Below are 17,469 nucleotides of genomic sequence, written 5' to 3'. Positions count from 1 at the left end.
AGACTGGAGCCCTAATGGGAAACACAAGAGCGAGTTTGACTACTGAGACTTAATAAGGCCTGACATTTCTATGCCTAATCCTCATATATATTCCATTATGGTGATTTTTCAGGACAGACCACTCAAAGGAGCCCTCTTAATGTACTGGGCGGGGGGGGGGGGGGGGGCGGGAGAGGGGTGAAGACACAAGGCTATAAAAATAAGAACAATCACAACCCAACAAAATTTCTGGAAAGCCCAGCCCTGACTTCTATTTCCCAAAAAAAATTCTCCCTTTAAATTATCTGCCGAGGCTCCAGTGAGATCCTAAACTATGTTCTTCTATGATTAAAATATGACATCCTATGTAAAACTAAACGTTTTAGAAATAGAGACACAAAATAACATTATGAAAAGCTGGGAGAGAGAAGGTTTGGTAAGTCAACTCTTTCTAAAATATCTGAGCCTGCCCGGGGCCAGGACAAGGGAGGAATTCAGAACCCAGCTGTGCAGCTTCTCTCGGCTGCGGCTCAGCCATCCTTCAGTGGCTCTGGCTGTGGAAAAAACCAGGTAACCTGCTTCCCAAAAACTGAGCGACTCCCATTCGAGACCGTTAGAACGCACAGAAAATCGGGACTGTATTCACACTGGCCCAATCAATGAGAGATTACACGCCTCCTGTAAAGGTTACAGTACCATCTACCCTCGAACAGAATGAGTAATTTTGTGCTATTTTTGGATGGTGTGGTTCTTTAAAACAAAGTGATAAATTAAAGTGGCCTCAGTAATGCAGCAAAAATGTTAAGCTGTTTTAAGGCAAATGGAAAATGTGGTCTTCGTGTACAAAGAAGGAGTCAGCAGATGGAAAGGTTTGGAGTCGGCTCTCTATGGAGTTCAAAAGAATTTCAGCCCATCAGTCTGGTATTGAACTTTGGAAACTATGCAGTGCCCAGAATTGTGCCCGGGCATGAGGAGTTTTTAAAGAGAGGGTTGTTGGTTTTTTTTTTCCTTCTGAATTTCCAGTCAAGAGAGAATTCCTTGAGGGCAGGCACGTTGTCTGTTTTTTTTCCATGATAATACGACCCTGACTTGCCTCGCCCCATTAACATCCCACCTTCTAGAGTTCTCCCAGACCACTCAAATGGCTTTGTGTTAGTCACTGGCAGCACACATCACCTCTTCCCCTGCTCTCCAAATCCAGGCCCTCTTTCCCCACATTTCTCTTAGCTAAATCCTACATCCCACACAACCTTCAAGGTCCAACATAGACCCCCTTGCGTTCCTTACTGCCTTCAGCCTGGGCTGGCCCCACCTTCTTGCTCTCCCATTGCACTCAGGGTTGGACCACACAGAGGGGTTTAGCTGAGCAGCAGCGAGAAGGGCAGAGTGGGTGCCCCCCAGTGATGGGGGAGGGGGAGAATGGGAGAGAATGAGGGGAGCAGGAAGGAGGAAGAGGATGGATACAAGGTCAAATCCAGCTCCCTCCATGCCTGAGGTGGGTAATTTGGGGGCAAATGCTGTTATGTCCTGGAGCCTTGGGTTCCTCCACTCTCAGAGACCTCCCTTTTGTGAGTGACTGCCCGTAGTATCTGTAAGACAAAAGAAATCCATTGAACCTAAATCAAAGTGGTGCACTGGGATGAGGAGGGTATGAAGTAAAGGGAGTTTCAGGAAAGCTTTCTGAATTAGGGTCTCCTCAGTGATCCCCTCCGCAGCACCAAGTTCTTTTTTGTTCTTTTTTTGTTGCTGTATCAGTTTAAGCCTGGAGAGGTGTCTGTATGTGTGGGTGTCTGGCTCCCTCACTAGGCTCTATGCTCCCTGGACAGTGATGTGGTATTTCACTCACTGTTGTATCCCCAGGGCCAAGCCCAGCACCTCAATAAATACGCATGGGATCAATGAATGAGTTCACCCTCAATGTGCTGGTAGCATTTTAACCGACTGAGCCACCCAGGTGCCCTTAGCTGGTAGCATTTTAAAAAGCGCTTTAGAAAGAGTGTTCTGGCAATGGTGTGCTATGTAGATGAGAGAGGGAGAGGCTCAGAACCACAACTTCAGTGGCATAGCTTCTGAACTTGAGAAACTTCTGGCAGTTGTTGCATTTTCGTTCTTGCCAGCGAGGGCACCCCTCTTCTCAATCCTAGCAACAGTTTCTGCTCTGTATACTGACCACCAAAGATCTTCCAAGGGAGCCCAATGCAGAATTAACTTCATCGTGTTTGGTTCAACATGATGCATCTTTTTTTTTTTTTTTAAAGATTTTATTTATTTATTTGACAGAGACAGCGAGAGCAGGAACACAAGCAGGGGGAGTGGGAGAGGGAGAAGCAGGCTTCCCGCTGAGCAGGGAGCCCGATGTGGGACTCGATCCCAGGACTCTGGGATCATGACCTGAGCCGAAGGCAGCCACTTAACGACTGAGCCACCCAGGCGCCCCAACATGATGCATCTTAACAAGATTTATTGTGTGCTTGGTATGTGCTAGACACTGTCCTAAGGACTTGACATGTTGTATTAGAGTTCTCCAGAGAAACAGAAACAATAGGATATATACGTACATATATGTAAAAAGATTTATTATAAGGGATTGGCTCCTGTGAGCATGGAAGCTGAGAAATCCCAAGATCTGCAGTTGGTGAACAGGCAACCCAGGAGTGCTGAGGGTATAGTTCTAGTTCAAGTTGAGTCGGAAGGCAGGACAAGACTGATGTACCAGCTTGAAGACAGGCCGAGAGAAAGAAATCTTCAATGGATAGGATGAGACCCACCCACATTAGGGAAGGCCATTTGCTTTACTCAGTTGGCTCAGTCAAGTTGATACATAAATTAACCATCATATATGTGTTAATTCAATTAATCCTCACAACAGTCCTATGAAGTAGGACTATTATCCTTATTGTTGGGAGCAGCCAGGATTTCAGGCCATCTGACGTCAGAGCCAATAGGTTTAACTAGTACTGTGTACTAGATGCTTCACCCTATCTTGGAAAACCATCCTAGGGCTTTCCTTCATACTTACAAGTGATTTTCATTTTATTTTATCAAATAAGATAACTTAGCAGCATCAGGGGCACCTGGGTGGCTCAGATGGTTAAGCGTCTGCCTTCGGCTCAGGTCATGATCCCAGGGTCCTGGCTCAGCAGGGAGACTGCTTCTCCCTCTCCCTCTGCCTCGCCCCCCTGCTCATGCTCTCTCTCTCTCTCTCTCTCTGTATCTCAAATGAATAGATTTTTTTTAAAAAAGATAACTTAGCAGCATCAAATAAAAATTTAAAAAATAGTTTATATTTTTATCTGTTACTTTCTGGTCCTCACTCACTTTTACATGTAATTTCAAAAAGGGCCTGGTTTGCCTCAGTTTTACACACAAAGTTGGAAGTGATGCTGGCATAAAGAGGGTCACCCTCATTTGGCCTTTGTTAGTCATTCATAATAATAATGATAATAAAATAACATGAAATTATTACCAATTAATTGTGTTAAATAATTATTTAATGAATATTTAACATACAAAATTCTTTTGGTTTGTGGTTTAATTTCCTGAACATGAGCCCAAAGAAGTGAATCTATTAGTTATCACAGAAGACATTTACATCAAATTCTCTTCAGATCAAGGGAATACAAGATATCAAATGTTGGATCTGAGTGATAGGAATATGGGTAATTTTGGGGGCTCCTGGGTGGCTCAGTTGGTTAAGCATCCAACTCTTGATTTCAGCTCAGGTCATGATCTCAGGGGTGTGAGATCCAGCCCTGTGATGGGCTCCGCCCTAGACATGGAGCCCACTGAAGATTCTCTCTCTCCTTCTGCCCCTCCCCACTACTTCCAAAGACACTTTAGCAGCCTTATCACACCTCAGCCCACAACAGAGCCAGAATATATGGATCCCAACATCAATATCCCAACATACTGATTTCCTCCAAGATTATTAGTTTTTTAGTGAAAGGCCAAAGAACAGAACCCAGGCATCCAGATTCCCCACTCTCTTATCTGCTAATTTTATCCCAAATGAGCCAGCTTCCTGAAATTTTTTTTTAAGATTTTATTTATTTATTTGAGAGAAAGAGAGTGAGAGAGAGTGTGAGAGTGGAGTGAGGGGCAGAGGAAGAAGCAGACTCCCCACTGAACGTGGAACCTGACATGCGGCTCGATCCCAGGACCCCGAGATCATGACCTGACCCGAAGGCAGATGCCCAACCTACTGAGCCACCCAGGCGCCCCTGAAATTTTTTTCTAAAAAGGTTTCATCACATGCATTTTCCTGCTTCAGATTGGGTCCCTGGATTCATGGCTATAGGAACATAAATACAGTAATTAGGTGCAAGGGTAGCAAGAACATGGTGTGTCCTCACCCTCCTCACCCATGGCTGATGTCATTCATGGGTCCGAGAGCCCTTTTCCCTGAGCTCAGCTTTCCTTTAGATCCTTCTCAACACAGTGCTCCAGGCAGCCGCTACAAATAGTTGGCTCCAAGGGTGATCCTACTTTTGCTCTGCCTAGATAGGGTAGTGATGTCAACTTTGATTCTTTCTCTTCCTTACATCTGGCCTTGGTTCTACACTAGTCATGGCTATAAACTTGCACTTCTTTCTCACTCTGCTTGAAAGAACAGATTTGGAAAGTGGGTATTCAGGCTGGAAGCTACTTCTATCCCAAAGCAGGTTCCTGAGACAGGACGGCTGGGGAGTCACATCTAACCCGTTTAGTTTGCCTGCTTAGAAAGCCTTAAATGACCGATTCAAGCTCACATAGCTGGACTCAGGGCAGAACACAAACCGCCCCCAGGCAGGCCGACTCTTTGTCCAGTGCTCTTCACCACTGCCTATCTGACTCTGGCCTTTATCAGACAGAACAGAGAAAATGTTCCTGGGATCTGACATGTGTAAACACTCCTCTATCACCCTGGCCATGGCCGCTTGCCAAGACAGGATTGAGGCCAGATTTAGTGGGTCCTTCAGCCCGGTGACCCTGATGGAAACAATCCCCTGATATAGAACAGAGAGAGCCAGAGAAAAATGTGCTGTCCTACAAAGAACAAAGCCTGGGATGATTCATTCTCCTGATCCTGGTGATTTACTACTGGATGCCGGTCACTTATACATGGCTGTCAGCAACTTTGCAGGAATTCTAATCTGAATGCTTGTCCTGAACACATAATTCCCTAGTTACTTCCTCATGGTTCCCAAACGTTCAGAGGTTTCCTGGGAATGCTTTCCTGATTGTCCTCTTAGTACTTTGCAAGAGACCTTTTTAAAATGCCAAGTAGTCTAGAGGCCTTGGGTAACTAACTCCCTTAGCGTCCCTGGACCTCAGCTTTCTCATCCTTAAAAATCAGGAATTGGACTAGCTGGCCTGAAAGTCCTACGACAAGACACATTTGAGGAAACCCTTTTAAATAGGAAAAACTTATTTGAGCTTTTTCTATCTTAAAACTTGGCTGGTTAATGGGACCAGGCAGGTAGGGTGGGCCAGGATGGGCCAGGGCTGGGCTGTGGGCATAGCCGCTGGGAAGGGACCCCCCACCATGCTTCCGCTCCCCTGCCTTTGGTCTCCCGCCATGCCCCGGAGGGATCACTAATGCTCAGGTCACTAATGATTTATTTCTTGCCAAATTTAGTAAACACTTATAAAGTAAAAGAAAAGTAAATTATAGAAGCACCATGAAAGTATTATGAAAAATCAACAAAGCAGAATATGTGTATATACAAAGTCACATGTATATAAGTAAACATTTACACGCAAACATAAACATTTACAATATGCCATTTTTAAGGGGACACATTCTAGGTGGTTTTTTTTCCTAGGTGTATTAATTTAGTCTTATTTTTACAGAAATGGGATCAGTTGGAACACATTACTCTGTAACATACTTTTTGCACTAAACAATATATCTTAGAGGGCTTTACTATGTCAGCTCATGAATCCTCTTAAAATGGCTACAGAGGGTCCTTTGTGTGGATATATCATATCATGTTTTAGCTACTCCTTTTTGTCAACCACTTTTCCATTGATGAATATTTAGTTTGCTTCTAGGCTGTTGCTATTTCAAAAAAATATTACCATAAACAAATATTCTTGTCCAGACATTTGACCATTTCTCTAAGATAGATATATCTAGAAGCAAAACTATTGGGTTTACAGAAATGCACATTTTACACATTTGAAAAATTCTGCCAAATTGTCCTTCAATATGGTAATACCAATGGGAATACCCATTTCCCCATCTCATTAATCTTCCATTGTTGTTTTGTATTTGCATTTTCTTTATTACCAGCAAGGTTGAGCACATTTACATGTTCTTTTGGCCATGTATATTTCTTTCATGGATTGCCTATTTATACCCATTGCTTATTTTTCACTTTGGTTGCCTTTTTTCTTATCAACTTTTAGGAGTTTAAAAATGTTTTTAATCAGCTCATGTACTCATACCCAGCGTTGATATTATCAACTCAGGGCCAGTAGATTCTCCTATCCACTTCTACCCCATGCATGGATTATTTTGAAGCAAATCCCCAACATCATACCATTTCATCTGTTAATATTTTAGTAAGTAAACCTAAAAAATCAAAGCTCTTAAACGTATCCACAGTATTATCGTATCCAAAAAGAAAAATGATTCCCTTAATATCATCAAACATCCAGTGTTTGTATTTCCTTCATTAGCTCTTATAGTTTTAAAAATAAATTACCTCAATGTCATCAAATGACCAGTAAATTTCCTCCATTGTCTCATAAATCTTTTTTAACAACTTGTTTGAATCCAGATCCAAAGAAGATCAATGAATTTTCGTTGGTTAATAGGCCTTTTAAGTCTCTTTTAATTTATAGATTCTTTCTCTATAGAGAAATTTGTTGGGAGAATTCAGGTTATTTTTCCTTGGAGTTTCCCACAGCCTGGATTTTGCTGATTGCATCTGATGGTATCATTCGACATGTCCCTGTATCCTGTGTGTTTCTTGAATACTTGTGTCTAAGGCTTGCTTAAATTCAAGATTGATGTTTTGACAAGAATACCTCATAGGTGTGTTGTGTTTCCAGCAAGGCCACATGACTCTGGCTGTCTCTTCATGAGGTTGGTAGCAGGCATTCCTTTATATCTAATCATATAAAGAATGATTAACTATGATAGGAGAGTAACAATGAAGAAGTATGGTATATGGTATCCAATATCTAAGGGAAAGTAGTCATGGAGAAATGAGCTTGGAAGTGGGAGTTCCCTGAAGACTGAGACTCCCACTTAGTTGGAGCAGGTCTGGTTGCAGCACAGTCGATAAAGGCAGGTAAGTTCACTGGGCTTCTTGGCCAGAGCTAGTCCATAGTCAACAGGCAAGCAAGAAAGGATCCATGGATGCAGGCAAGCATGGGTGCAGGGTGCTGCTATGGGTGGAAGGCCTGGTGTGCAGCATTCATGTTGGGAGGACGGGAGGGACCGATGTCCTCAGGCACAAGGCGGCTGATGGTGTACAGCGCACAGGAGGAGTTGGGGCTCCACTGCCCAGGCGAGGCCTGGAGTGCGCAGTGTCTACATCACAAGTGCTGAGGCGAAGGTGGTCGCTGGGTCCAGGCTAGCACTCTGAGATCTCTGAGGGACTGCACATCCTGAGCACGTGGCCGGGGCAGAGCAAGCACGGTTGAGAGGCCATGCAGTTGGAGCAAGAAAAACAATACAGGAACGAGGACTGACGAAAGCCCCCTTCCTCCAGCAATGTCCCTACTGCGCCCTCTACTGACAAAGTTTAACATTGCACTCATTGTAAAAGAAACGCTTCAAGGGTCCAATCCGTTATTACACAGCAGGTACTGAAGGGTGGATAGGGGGCTGAGAGGCAATAAATTGATAACTGACACAATGATCAGTAACTAGGTCCTTTATTTCATTAGGGGTTGCAAAATGGTTACATTTTAATTCTCGCTATCTTCATTTATTAGCTGGAATGCTCCTAGAGGGAGATACTTTCTACATCTCTTTGGCTGCCCTGAGGCACAGAATGTATAAGAACCTGTCTCTTTCTCCACCGCTACCATTTCTCCCCATCTCACAAAGTCTAGGTCCTTAGGGTCCCAGTGTTCTCTTCCCATTCACCAGGTCTGATGTGAAGTCTACTTTGGCTCCCTTGCCTCCTTCTCTCTCTGGCCCAATGCCTGACTTCAGTTCAAAGCACTTTTATTAACACCTCCTGAATCCTGACTCTGCCTATAAATTCCCTCAATAGAACAAACAGGAAGTGGAACTTTTCATTCACAAACCACAGAATCGTCACAAACACCTTATGAAGTGGGTGTCTTTGTCTGCGTTTCACAGATGGGGCCCCTGAGGCTTAGAGAAGGGAAGAGAGTGCTTCCAGATCCCCCACTGGTAATGGGCAGAGAGGGGGCTACCCTTAGCTCTGCTTAACTCTGAGTCAGGAGAGCTTGCCAGCCCTGAAAAACTCCGAGCCTTCTGCTTATTTCTCTCCAGGTAACTGCCAAGGCACTTGTCTCCTGACTTCTCACCAGTTCTCCATTTGCTCCTGAATTTCCAGGTCATGAAAAATGTTCTCCCAGAATCATCACTAGAACTCTCTGCCAGGATCACCTCCTCCAATATCCAAACCAGGGCTGTGGTTTCTTCTCAAACAGGAGCCTAATTCCATGTAACTGCATTTAGCTCCATACAGTTTAGTGGCAATTTATTTTCTCTGGTCTCAGGTTAACGGGGCAGACATCTCTCTAGCTTTCAAGATGCTGTTTGCCCTCCCCAGTCCCCCACCCCACCCTCCCTCCCCAACACACACCGACAGAAGGGAATGAGGACAGAAGTGAGAACTTCTCTTCCTCAGAGGCACTTATGCTACTCAGGGGATTGTAAAGAAGGAAATAAACAACACCAAACTTGGCACGAACATTAAATGTGGCTCTCTTCATTCTCCACTCTCAGGAAACCACAGGCCAGCTGTGAAGTCCTGGCCATTCCAGCTGTGTGGAGACTGCTGAAAATCTTACCGCAGTCCCTTTCCTCTCTTCCCTCTCCAGTTCACTTTTCTTCCTCAACAACACACCTGCCACTTTTCCTTTTCTCTTGAGTCACCTCCTCCACCCCAGTTATCACTCCCACCTCCTGGTCTTCCTTAGCCCTCTCCCCTGCATTCCTTCCTTTTGGTCCATGGCCCCCTGTCTTCCTCTCTTTCCTTCCTCCTACCCCAGCTTTACTGGCAAAATCGAGCAAAATAACAAAAGAATGGGGAATAAGTAAACAGCTGCCTACCCTCACTTGGAAGTCCCTGGAAGTGGCTTCCTTCACCTCCATTGATAGAGTGTCTCTGTGTTTCAAAGTGTTTGGCCCTCATTCAAGGCCAGTCACAGCGGCCGTGGAGTCATTGTGTTGAGATGAAGGTAAATCCAGGCACTTTCTATTTTTAGATGCAATTGTGTTTCTGGAAAAGGCTGCACATAATAGGAAATCCTGAGTGTGAAGACTGTTTCCTGCCAGTTGAAGCATTGTCGTCTTTGGCAGTTCTGACAATAGCAGGCAGAAGCCTTCGAGTAAGCGCACAAAGGTGTAGGGGCAGGGTGAGGGAGGAACCTGGGGTGTTGGGCAGATGAGCAGCAGTCGAGTGTGGAGTTGGGGAAAGTGGGAATTGCCGGGGAAGGCGATTTAAAACCCCAAGCGAAAACAAAGTTACAGAATCCTGTCAGAGAATGGAAAAAAAAAAAAAGGTTTACTTTATAAATATATCTGTGGAAATGGGGTCAGCTAGGGCAAGGCATTGCCTGCTCCGTATGTGCTGTTATAAAAATGGTCCGTGATGAAGTACCTACCTCATGGATACTGCTCGATGGTAATAATGGGGACAGTCACTGACAATGACGAGGGGGATAGTGATGATGGTGTTGGAGAGAGTCAGTTATTTTATTCAGGCCTAAGAAACTGAAGACTCTTTTCTGCTGGTATCTCTGGATAGTTCTGAAGCAGGGCTTCTCATCCTTAAATACGGATGCGAATCACCTGGGAGCTCATTAAAAACAGATTCTGATTCAATATTTGGGATGAGCCTGAGATTTTGCATTTCTAACGAACTCCCAGGTCAGTTCTGCTAGCTGATCAATATAACCATCCTGTTTATACACTGGGCGACCAGGAGAACATGTATGGAAATTCATCTTCAGTGTTGAGTCAGGATTGTGGGGATAGGAAATAAGGTAGAACTTTTTGATTTGGGGGCACTCTCATGAATCAGGACTCACATCCTGGTGAAGGCATGGTAGACACTTTCTTCGTTGGATAAAGTACCCATTAGTTGGGAGAGCTGACACCAACATCCCTGAGCAGCTCAGCAGTGGCTGTCTTCTGCAGACCAATACTGACTGAAGTGGGTGTTATGTTACGCTTGGGCTCTAGTCATTGTGTGTGTGTGTGTTGGGGCTGGGGGGAGGCATTTGCCCATCAGAGGCAAGGTGGAAGTAACTGCCATAATGGCAAGCACGGCAGAGAGACCACTCTCCAAAGGCCTTTGATAATGACTGCTAGACCATGGTGCCCGTGGGGGTCAGGTCAAGGGAGCTGGTACGGGAACTTCTTGGCCTACGTAACTGAAAAGATCAAGAGCAAATGAACAAAGGCCGATGTCAGCTGCCACATGAAGAATGGCAGCCCTCACCCAGTTTCTAGATGTCAGTCGTCAGAGCCAGGGCACATTAAGGACCCTGTCACATGCTATTATTAAATATACTTGGTAGCTCTTAGCGTAACCTTTCCCTAAACGTTCCCGTAGCTGTTTACCCAGTAATTATACCTCGAGGAAAGAATACCTAGATCTTTACAGGATCTGAGCTGGAAACTGGTAAAAAGGGACCCCAAACACCAGCATGGCCCCTATTCGAATGGACCACAACGGAACTATGACATAAATGGCCCAAGTCAGTCTCCAAAGTGTCCAACGGACTCATGCGGATCATTCTTTCTTCCATTCCAATTGTTCCTGGAGCCGGGTTCTTGATACTGGCAACAAAAAACGAGCCGAGACGCAGCCAAACAGCCCCACACACAAACAACAGAATATTGTCAGACTGGTGTAAGACAAACGGGAGGCCTTCCTTATATAGAGAAAGTGCCCACTCACGTTCCCACTCCGGTCCGATATGCTAATAAGGGAAAGAAAAGTACTGCTTCATTCTGATTGGTTGGAAAGACCTTGTCCTGATTGGTTGGAAGAGCCTAATCCTGATTGGTCAAAATGGGCAGGCAATGCAGGCAGCTCATTGGTGCTTTTTGGAGCCGGGGTCTTGTTTTAAACTTGGCTTGTGTACGGGACCGACTCCTGGACATATCCTTGTTCTGTTCTGTTTGAGAAGCTGTATAACTACAACAACCAATAGAAAGCACGCTGGCTGCACAATATTTTTCACTTAGGGCTTGCTCCTAGGGTCCCTGTCTCACAATGATACGCTGATAGCCAGCTCTCTATGAAGAAGGAGAATAATGGGGGAGCAGAGGGGAAGTGGGTTGAAGGGGGAAAGGGAGAAGAAAATACTCTGATTTGAATATGTGGCATTTGCTGATTTGTAGTTTGGACATACTTCCACCATGGCCAATTTCAAGCCACTAACATGAAGGGACAAGATGTTTAAGTTCCTCAGTGTGTAAGCAGGATGCATATATTGAATAGCGGGCAGAACTCACCTGGGAGTTCTTTAGAACTCAGGCCAGGTCTCGTGAATGATCCCTTCCTTCCGATAGCAGGGATACTACTCGCTTTCCAAATCTTACTACGACTTGACCGTAATTATTGATACAGCTACAAAGAGGAGATGCAGGAGCAAATCTCAAAGCTAGCAAACACTGTCTGGCAAGGTGTCTGGCTTGGGGGAGGCCTTTGTCTAATCTCTAAGTAACAAGTGGCTGCTCTCTTAGCGAGTGGGAGGGGGCTACTGTTGCCAGCCTGGAGGTTCTAGGGCACATCACCCCAGATTTCTCATCTCAGGGTCCCACTCTTATCAGGGCCCTCACTTCCTCATAGGAGACATGCCAAGGCTGTGACTCCAACCTCTCTTGTTACAGCAACAATCTGAAAATCCGGTCCTAGACCTGGTTTTCTTTATGACTGGCCCTCCAGCTGCAGTAGGTGAGGGTTTTAAAAATGCTGCCTGAGGGCGCCTGGGTGGCTCAGTTGGTTAAGCGACTGCCTTCGGCTCAGGTCATGATCCCGGAGTCCCGGGATCGAGTCCCATATCGGGCTCCCTGCTCAGCAGGGAGCCTGCTTCTCCCTCTGACCCTCTCCCCTCTCATGTGCTCTCTGTCTCTCTCATTCTCTCTGTCTCAAATAAATAAAATCTTTAAAAAAAAAAAAAAATGCTGCCTGAGAAGACTTCTGGCTTTTTTTTTTTTTTTAAGATTTATTTATTTATTTGAGAGAGAGAGGAGGGGCAGAGGAAGAGGGAGAGAGAAACTTTTAGCAGACTCCTCGCTGAGCTCAGAGCCTGACATGGGGCTCTATCTCACGACCCTGAGATCATGACCTGAGTCGAAACCAAGAGTCAGACGCTTAACTGACTGAGCCACCCAGGCGCCCCAAAGCCTCTGGCTTTCACGCTGTATTCTAAGTTGATGGTTGGCTGACCTGAGCCTATTGTTTTCTTCAATAATTAACCAGCTCTATAATCTTTTGCCACCGTGTCTCTGACATGCCTCTGCCAGAGCTACTGTATAAGGATGCATCTCCTTCGAGCAGACTCCATTTCAGCACAGCAAATGAGTCTTACTAAACTTATTCACAAGCTAAGGGGAGAATCTTCTAGAATCTTTCTAAGCTCCACATAAGACTAACAATGGGGTCTCGTTACCATCGGGCTGCGGAATGATCCGATCCCACTATTCCATTCCAAGGGTCTGCTTCCCAGGATAACTTCCAGTACCAACTGTCCTAGGTTGCATTTTCCTGAATCAGACTCAGACACAAGGATTTGGGAGCAAGTAGTGTATTTGTGAGGGGATCCCAGGAAGCACTGGTAGAGACAGGGAAGGGCAGGAAGCCAATAAGGGTGTATAATCAAGCAAGAGCCCTCTGGGAGACACTGGGACTTATCCCACTGGGAAACACTCTGGAACATTCCTCAGTTACCCACTGCCCAAGGGATGAGAAAGTTGATGTATTTATTCACCCACACCTCCTCTGTCTTTGCCAGGGGGCTGCATCTGGGGGCATTAACTCTCTGGCATCCCAAAACAGCCCTCAGCAAAGAAAAATCAGGTGTTTACAAAAACAGCTGTTGGTATTTAGAGGTGAGTGCCAAGGAGATACAGGCTGGGCATGCTGGCCTCTGCTACAAACTTGTATCAGAACTGAGCTAAGGGTTACCCCACTATGGTAGCAGTGGCAATACCAAAAAAATATGACCCAGCCCAAGTGGGGGCGGGGCTTGAAAACTGCGGGGGTGGGGGGGGGAAGAGACATGGAGAGCCTGGGTGATCTTGGTGCTGGAGCCACTGGCTAGGTAACACAGTGGTCAGGAGTTCCAGTTAAAGAGCTAGAACCCTGCCCTGCTGTGTGGGGTGAGTCACCAGGCCAGTTCCCACATGAGTCTTTCCACTGGAATGGCAGGAGGTGTAATCCACAGACGGATTTGTCTGACAGACTAGCTGCTGCAGATTACCGTTGGGCCCTCCAGGTAACAATGCTTTGCCCAGTTAGGAAAACCCCTTAAAGAGTGACTCGGTGGGTGAGAATTTCCAGGCACAAGTTGTAGGAAAGTATTTTGAGAAATACAGCTTTTTGAAGGGCCAAATTATACTGAAAATAACAGCATCTAGCTGCATTTGTATGGGGTTTTCAGAGCATGTTCACATATTAGTTCAACTGACCCTCACAATGAGGCAAGGAAGCAAAATGAGGGGGTATTTTTGTCCTCATTTCATGGGTGAAGAGAATTTGAGACTCGACGAGGTTAAGTGACTATTTCTGTTACAGGATTTCTTTTCCTTTAGTGCCTGAGGTTCTTGGTCCTGCCACTTTGAAGAATTAAGAGATAGACCAGACAGAGTGGTGGGCAGCAAAGCAGAGTCTATTGAGCAATGGTACAAAGCTCCCGAGGAGGGAGGGAACCAGAGAGGGTTGCCACAAGAGTTTCTAAGTCTCGGCAGGGGTTTTTATGGCCTCCTTGGCGGGCTGTTTTAATCTGATTAACCCTCCCTGCTCCTGTCACCCAATCAGATTTTTGTCATCTACCTATCACGTGGAAAAGGGTGGAGGGCTCCTTGCAGGGTGGTGTAAAATCCTTTTAAGGGTGGTTACCTCTTAGGGTGGCCCCTTGTCCCTGTTTGCCTTTTTTCCAACTATCATGCATTATTTCGAAGGTCACAAACTGCATAGTGGTGGAGAAGAGGCTCAAGCTCACATCTTCTGATTCTGTGCCATTCAGTGCTTTCTCATAGGCCAACGTTTCCTATGAATTGTCTCCCATTAGCTGTAAAAGAGAGCCTTGATAGTAGGATCATATCTGGTTCTTTTCGGCGTCCCCAGTGCTGGTATATTTGATTGCTTAATATCTGTAGGTAAAGCAAATGAATTTTTTTTAATTTTTAAAAAATTTTGTTTATTTATTTGACAGAGAGAGACACAGTGAGAGAGGGAACACAAGCAGGGGGAGTGCGAGAGGGAGAAGCCGGCTCCCCGCTGAGCAGGGAGCCCGATGTGTGGCTCCATCCCAGGACCCCAGGATCACGACCTGAGCTGAAGGCAGATGCTTAACCAACTGAGCCACCCAGGCGCCCCTACTCTCAGCAAATTTGAATTAAACAACACACAGTTCAGGTGTGTGTTTTGATACATCTTGGAGACCCCCACACACAGAAGAACCTGAGAAATCATGAGGGGGTCAGAGGAGCCCTCACATTTATTAGGAGACCCAAACTGCTCTCTGGGAATGTCTTTCGAGTTAGAAGGTAGACTCTTGACTGACTCCTCACCACGTGCAGAGCTGTTCAGCTACCTGGGGGTCGGGGGTGGGGGTGGGGAAGGTGAAACTGCTCTCCCAGGGTCAGGCCTCTCTGGAAGAGGCTGGCCGCTCAGTGGTATGCAGTGACCCACTACAGCCACAAGAGGGAGCCAGTGGTGCAGGAAGTCAGGCTTAAAAGAGCCGCCACCAGCAGGACTGACCCCCCAGAGGCTGGACTGAACCCACAAAAGGAATCCGGACGGCAAGCCAAAGTGGGAGAAGGGGGAGGCCTAGCGGGGAGCAGAACAGAGAGAACGTGAGAGAAAACAGAACTGCAGAGTTAAACAGAGGGGGAGGGTGTCAAAATTTTAATCATGTTTTATATAAAAAATAAATCGCTGGGGGACTTTCATCTTTTACTTTGCACTATTCTGATTTTTTTCTCCAAAGAAGCATACATTATTTTCTAAATTAACAGCGCATAAATAAACCTACTTAAAACAAATGGGAAATCCCAAAGTTGCTCTGGAGTTCTAGGAAACATCAATGTCATTCTTGGATTTTTGCTTTGTTATGAGGCACTACCCCTCCCTCCACTTCCACATCTGTACTCATTTCCATGGCTTCTTTTTCCTTCATTCATCCTCTTATGAACTGTAATTGCCTTCTGAGCACACTACCTTTAGCCTGAAATTAATAGAAATAAATTAATAGCAGAGAGTGTCAATGTTTTTGCAATGATTCTTAACTGAAGCTGTTACCATTTCCACTTTTTTTATGATGGTAAAATTCCAAATGATTGATGCCTGTCAACTGTTAGAAATTCATTAGAAACAATAGTAAAGCTATTTCAGTTGCCTCTTGGAAGCCTCTATTTAGAGAATTTGTTTTGCATATCCTAAGAGGCATAGCTATAAAGCAGTGACAATGATTTTAATTAAACATCTTAGACCTTTTGTATCTAATTGACACTCTTCCTGCAAACCACGGGAACCAATATGATTTTTGCAGGCATCAAAGCATTTGGCTTAGGAAATTGCCCTTGGAGTCCATTTAGGGAACATTTTTTAAAAATTGACTTATGTCATGCCTCTTTGGGACTCCAAATGTTATTAGCCATCCTAAAAAGTGTTTTATGCATGTGAATTTAGCCTCAGGTGGCTCAAAGCTTTTCCGGAAATTAACCCACCTTCAGAGGATAAAAACTCACCACCTCCATTAGGGGCTACCATTCCAGGACAAGGAGGGAGGAATAAACAGAATCCAGCCTTGGTGTTGGGGTTATAGCTCTGTGATGAGAGAGGAGGTTGGATGCTCTAGTTGTCTTTGTGGCATGCTCTCTTAGTCTCTCCCTGGTTCCTACACAGCTGAGAGAAGCCTGGGGGCAGAGGGCAGCCTCTACTCAACCTCCACTCCTCTGAAGGTGGGTCTGAACTGGTATGGGCCCTGGAGACGTGGGCTTATACTGTTCCAGTGCTTCCCAACCATTTGTATATCATAAATGCATAAAGAGAGCTAATTTTTGTATAAAAAGCTAGAACTAAAGGGGATCTTTAGGAGGCATCACCTTCTATTACATAAGTATTGAATTTGTATGAACCTTTCAAATAAAATCTTTTAACACTTTTAATGAGAAGCTTGAGTTTGCTTTCATCAACAGAATTTTTTAATTGGATTTTGATGCTTAAAATGGCTCCTTGCAACAATTCCTCAAGACGTTTTAATAATAACCTCTTCAGAGTTTTGACAGCCACCATCAATGATTTTGTTTGCTATAGAAGGTGATAAAATTTTTAAGGCCAGCTTTACAGCCATTCAAAAATTTACAACATTTGAAATTATAACCAAAGAGAACCCAACTGCTCTTCCTCTTCTTTCATTGAGAAAGGGAATGTAGGCATTTCCAGTAGATTATGAATTCAGTGGAATGTTTTCAGATGAAATATTTCAAAATAAGGGCTCTCATTTGCAGGGGACACATGTGTCATTAGGGGGCTCACCTTGCTGCAAATGGCCAGAAGTATCCCAGGGATATGAAGACAGATATTAGGGATCTATGAAGCCTAGAAGCTGGGACTTTTTGTCTCCTTATTCTCCACTGGCCACCCCTTGGGCTTCATTCTTGCTTCTTGGGTCCCCCATCCAGACAGGCATTGCTGCTCTCTGCAGGGGATGTAGCTGCCTAGGGGAGCCGGCTCCTCCTTCACTGCCTTCAGTTCAACCGTGTGCAGCAACCAACACAGATGTCCCTAGTGATGCCCCAGCCTCTCAAGCCTAGAGGCCTAAGAAAATCGGGGTCTAGGGCACACTAATAACCCATTCAGAGCACCCCACTACAAACCACTGTGCGGGAACTCCTCTTCTACATTGAACTCAAGGAATCTTCACTCACATCCTGCTTAGCCAGCTCCTCAAGGAGAGGAGCCGAAGGAAATCTCAGGTCATGGCTCTACCGGTATGAGAGTGCCCTCAGCTGACTTCACACCCAGGGCCAAGCTCTCTTGGAGCTCACCAGGCTTAGCCACAGCCACAGGAAGAAGTGTTAGGGTTCCCGTCTTTGAGTATCTGTTACTTTTGAGA

Source organism: Leptonychotes weddellii, chromosome 1, assembly GCF_054177405.1.
Source record: "Leptonychotes weddellii isolate Sample4059 chromosome 1, ASM5417740v2, whole genome shotgun sequence".
Taxonomy (NCBI): domain Eukaryota; kingdom Metazoa; phylum Chordata; class Mammalia; order Carnivora; family Phocidae; genus Leptonychotes; species Leptonychotes weddellii.
The sequence above is the reverse complement of the archived record's forward strand: the minus strand, read 5'-3'. Positions refer to the sequence as shown.